This window comes from Urocitellus parryii, chromosome 11, assembly GCF_045843805.1.
Source record: "Urocitellus parryii isolate mUroPar1 chromosome 11, mUroPar1.hap1, whole genome shotgun sequence".
Classification (NCBI taxonomy): domain Eukaryota; kingdom Metazoa; phylum Chordata; class Mammalia; order Rodentia; family Sciuridae; genus Urocitellus; species Urocitellus parryii.
This window is the reverse complement of record NC_135541.1, coordinates 55,783,332-55,789,376: the sequence shown is the minus strand read 5'-3', so window position 1 is coordinate 55,789,376 and position 6,045 is coordinate 55,783,332.

The following is a 6,045-nucleotide window of genomic DNA, read 5'->3' as shown; positions in this document are numbered from 1 at the left end:
GATTCCCCAAACCGTTGTATAATAGACATTAATTAAATAGGTACTAAACATAACCACAAATTAGCAGTTCTTCATTTATTCAGTCTCAATTTCATGTAAAAATACCCACGAAGACTACAACATTTCAGCAAGCTAAAGGAGTGATCCTATGCCAAAATCCATTTGGAATTTCTAACTCCAATGTCAATCATTTGATTTATTGAAACAAATTAGCTGCACGATGAGTAGGAAAAAGTTTCAACTTAGTCACTGTTTTTAGCAAGGACACGGGGGCTACTCTGCTGGAAACTCATACCCTTATTGCCTAGAAATCATCTATGTTATCTGGAGTTGACATCTGTGCTCACTCCACTGTATCCTTCAGTTTGTTGCTTTCATAGGCATTTTGGAAATTACAGGTTTCAATTTTCAATGTAGCTTCAGATAAAGGAAGGAGAAGGAATGTGTCCCCTTGGATATTGCCATATTTTGGATCTGAAACATTCCTTAGAGATCCATGTTTTAAAGCTTTTGTCCCCAGCTTGGTGCTATTGGGAGGTGATGGAACCTGTAAGATGTGGGGCTTAATGGTAAGTTTTAGGTCACTGGGGACATGTCCTTAAAAGAGGATTATGGGACTCTGATTGCTTCTTTTCCTTTCATGTTCCTCTGCCATGCGGTGTGGCTATGGTGCACCGCCTGGCACTGGCCCCAAAGCAACAGGGCCTACCAACCATGGACTGAAACCTCCTAAACCATGAACCCAAATCAACCTTTTCTCTTTAGAAAAGGTATTTTTTTTTCCAGTAATGGAAACCTGACTAACAGATGTACAGTCACCACCAAGAAAACACGGACAGAGAGTAGAGGATCTCCCAGGTTGTAGCAGATGCTAGAAAGGGTACAACACTTGGACAAAGAACATTTGTCTGATTCTAGCAATGCTAGATTGCCCAAAAACTGTATTAGAAGATGCTCATGTGTTAGTCCAGCAGGCACTGGAATTGATACAAGGTATTCAAGAGGCAACCTCACTACAGGAACAGGTCCTATAAGCTCCCTTATTGACAAAGAAGAGGACCACAGGTGTGTGAAACTCTGGGGTATACTTCTAAGAACAAGGGTTAGAGAGACAGAAACCTGGCTTTAATTCCTAGCTCTATTAATAACCAGCTGTGAAATCCTAAGAAAATTACTTATATCATTTGGAGCCTCAATTTCCTAGCATATAACATGAGGTGGATGTAGAGATTGTATGAATTCAATAAGAAAATTACTATGTAGTACTTAGCACTCTTAGACAAGGAAGTATTTAATATTTCATTTTTATTAGTCATTCAGAGTAAATTGAGAAAAGGGGGAGGACTGAAAAAAGGGAATATTGTGAAATATGCAAAAAATTTTAAAAAGGAACTCCAAATACAAGTTCCCAAAAGAGGTACAAATGAACATAATTACATAAATCTTTCTTGGTCATATGGATAAACTTGTTCCCAAAGTGTAGAAGAACAAGAGATGAGAAAAGTATATCATAGAATAAACAAAAACCGGATGAAAAATACTAATTCAAGAAAACTTTCCTGAACAAAAGAACTTTTGATCACTGATACTAATTATTTCTATGCAAAAGAGTACAATTAATAAGATATATCCTTTAAGTCTTTTAAATTTTGCACAATTAGATTTGGAAAATAACACACAGAAGAATTATTACTTACTGTTATGTCATTCAAAACCTGGAAAAATGCAAGAGGACAACAAAAACTAGTAAGGAGTTCAGAGAGATGACTGTGAAATAAATGTATAAAAATTAATATACAATTAGAAAATATAATGGGAAAAGGTCTTATTCATAGCTGCAATATTGCAATTAGTAATTTAAAAAGCAATGAAATGTAAGTGACCAGATTTACAAAAAAAAAAAAAAAAAATCATACAGGACCGTTAGAACGAAAACCATAACATTCTCCTCAGGGATATAAAGGAATTCTAAAATGATTCTTTCCTGGAGAGGCCAAGGCAGGAGGATGCAAGTCTGAGGCCAACCTCAGCAACTTAGGCTGACTCTGTGTAAAAATAAAAGATAAAAAATGGACTGGACTGGGGATGTAGCTCAGCAGTAAAAGCACCTCTGGGTTTAATCCACAGTATGACCAAAACAACAACAATAACAATGAAAATCTTCATCAAATTCATGTAAACATTCTCCCTTCATGCTCTCAAATTCAAAATCATATGAAACAAAATCTTATTAGGAATTTTTAGAAACTCCACAAAATGTCTTTAAGTCTTTAGGGGAAAAAGACAAATAGCCAGAAAAAAAATCAGAAGTGAAAATTATCTGGAACCAGTCTCAACAGGTAGGAACATTTTTCCAGAGTTAGAGTTACTAGAGTCCCATGGCCCCAAGTGTAAGTAGATCAGTGGAAAGTAAGTCTAGAAACACTTCCCACACTTCTGGGTGATAAAAATGGGTTTCCAATGATAAAAGAGTTTACTTGATAAGAGAACTGGCTACTCAGTAGGAAAAAAAAAAAAGCTGGTGTATGACTTCACTTTTCATATCAAAAACATCTGATGGTTCAAAATTTAAATATAATAAGTAAAAAAGATATAGTAGAATACTTTTCTAAACTTGACAGATGAGAGACTCTTATGGTAACCATTACTCAAAGTCTCTAACTATAAAGGAAACAGCAAAATGGGAAAAGATCTCCAATAATAAACATTAATATTAAACCTACATATGTGGATTTCTTTTGATCCATTATTTATCTCATAGGAATTTATCCCGAAGAGCTAGACATATCTGTAAGGATATGTCAAAATGATTTTCATTACAGCATTGCTTATCATAGTAAAATATTGAAAACAACATAAATTCTCATCAATTGAGAGATTAACATGCTTCTACAATGATATAACGCAATACAACATAGCTATTGTGATAAGGTAGAACCATAGTTCCTAACACAGGAGTATGTTCAAGGCATAGTATTTAGAATATTAAAATTAAGAAGCAGGTATAGAATGTGGGTAGTATACTTCCACTTCTATATTACTATTTATGTGGGTCAAAAGACGCTTTGTAGATATTTATCAAAATATTTTGTCTTAGTGTTGGGATTATAAATATTTCCCCAATACTTTTACTTTTCAGGCATTTTCAAATATTATTTTTGAATTAAAAGTTATTTCTGTTAATTAAGCTAAATTCTGAGAAATACTTTCATAGATAACAAATATTAATGGATTAAGAACTTAACAACAAAATATAAAAATAAATGACTGACTCCCAGGAGTGGTGATGTATACCATGCCTGTAATCCTAGTTACCCAGGAGGCTGAGGAGGGAGGATCACAAGGTTGAGGCCACCCTGGTCAACTTAGCAAGATCCAGTCTTAAAATATAAAAAAGCTGTGAGTATAGCTCTTTACTAGAAGAATACCCCTGGGCTCAATTGCCAGTACCACTAAACAAATAGATAAATAAATGAATAAATAAGTCTAAATCTCAAAATACTTACATTCATCTTATCCTCTATAACTGTATATCTGCAGATTTAGAATTAGTTCTTACCTTGTCTGATAATTTATGGATTATTCTTCAGACACGCTCTGAAAAAAAATTATATCGTATTTTTATTACATTTACACTAAATGGATCAGAATTATTTCTTTATTTTTATTATTGTTTTTGAGATAATAAATTATCCTTCAAAGGTGCTGTATTTTATTTTAAATAGATAAAGCATTGTTTTGGTGATAAGAACCATATGATCTTGGGGAAAAAATTTGTGTTCACATTCCAGTAATGAACTCTGAGACTTTACTTGTGGTTAATATAAACCCCAAGATGAACTTTGGTTTATCAATTTGTTTTGGATGTTTATTTTGATTGCAGCTCACATTTGAAATCCAATTGTAAGCATCATTTCTAATCAAAGCACTTTTAGTAGGTGTGACCAATGAATGTTAACAAGACTGAATCCATGTATTATTTGGTGAAATATTATTTTGCTCAAGAATTAACACTGTAATTCTGTTTCACAGTTTATCCATGTAATTTGAGTTTTTACATATCCTGCAGTTCCTTTTATCTGAGAGTAGGTTTTGAGTTTATTAGCTGGTTTCACTTAGTGTTGTTTATGGGCCTATTACTATAGCTTCTAAGTGCTTCTCAGAACATGTTCCTTTTATGTCTATCAAACTACATTTCCACATAAATGGAAACTCTTACGTTGCTGGAATTCTTTGCCTCTTTATTGTCAGCCTGCTTGTTAACCAAATGAGGAACACTATTTTCCTGAGTTTTATTCTACCCAATGTTAGGCAATTTCTCTGGATTTTTTTTTACAATGAAAAAATAATAACTGTATTCACACTTACAAATGTATTTGCATCCTTTTGTCCAATTTTCACATTTCTTTGGAAGTGACAACTGTTCTTACTAAGCATAATTTCTTCAAATCCCACTGTTCTGGCCTCTTCATGAATGTTGCTTTATTGATTATCCTGAGTCCTGAGTCCTCTCCCTAGAAAAACAAACATCTCAATTTCTTTCCCATCCTAACTTCTAGAATATTATTCCTGAAACCACTGAACCCTTCTCAGTTTCTTTTGCAAACATTTCTTCCACTCACCTCTGAACTGTTTTACTTTCTGATATTTTCCCCTCTATACACCCCCCCCCACCACTGATATCTGAACTCAAGCCTCATCTGTATGTTGATGATCCTCAAACCTTATTTCCACCCTGTTCTGTGACCTAAAGTCCATATATTAGACAACCACTGGTCATCACTTAGATATTCCACAAGCTACTCAAAATTATTATGTCCTAAAATGAATAAACTTGTTCATCCTCCTGTTATTATTTTTTTTTCTGTCAGTGGATGAAGACAACTTGTATGTAGCTAGTCAGTCCTAACAGTCATTCTCAATTCTTCCCTCTCCCAAGTCCCCAGTATAGACTGGGGTGCCCAATAGAAAGCAGCAACAAACACTCAAGTTCTTGCAAGATCTTAGCAGCTGCAAGACCAGGGGAGGTTGACTTGGTCTCTGAACTATTCTGGGCTCCATAAAAAACACTTGGGAAGAATTTTCAAGGATCCATGCCCTGAAGCAGACACGAGAGTCAGTAAAATAGCAAATTTACACCCATTACTATTACTGTGACCTAATTTTCCCTATCCTCAAGCTCTTAGATGATGAGAACTGAGAAAATATAGGCTGCACCCCTTGATTAGAGGGAGGGAACAGCAGCTTCCAGAGCAGAGGTACTTAAAATCATGGTGTTAGTCCATTTTGACTGTTACAACCTAACACTTCAGACAGCTTGGCTTATAGACAACTTAAGTGTTTTTCTAATAGTTCCTAGAAGCTGAGAATGTGAAGGTCAAGGTGCCAGCAGATTCAGTGTTAGGTGAGGACACACTTTACGGCTTTGTGGTTCATAGCAGGTACCTTCTTGCTGCAGTCTCACGTGGGGAAGAGGAAAGTACACCTTGGACACTCAGGACTTAATCATCCGCAAAGGCTCCACCTCCTATTGTCATCTCCTAGTATCACCTTGAGGGCTAGTATTTTAATATATGAATTTGGGGGTTTGGGGCAGGTTCTCTAAGACTTCCTGCCAAGTAGATTCTAAAATGTAGTCAAGGTCATAAACACCCTGTTTCAGTATATTACTTGAGGTCATATATATCTGCTTGTGAGTATGTGCTCCCTTATGCAACCGTTGGCACTGGGCCTTCTTTCTTGCACATAGAAAAGCCTATGGAAAGACTCAGAGGGCTGTTGCCACCTTCAAATAAAGCAGGCCTACTACCCCAATGGCACCTCACATCTTCTTTCACCTGCTGGGATCCTGAATCTGTTTCCCAGGGTCTGAGCCCTTCAAGGATGGAGGGTGGGAGATACAAACATTCAGACCATAGCGATGCCAGACACAGGAACTTTGACTTGATTACCATATCAAGAAAGCCAAGTCAGGTGAGAAACATAGAGGGGTGGCTTTCATTAGGGCTTCCATTTGAGGAGGGAGACAGCACTGACAGGAGCTCC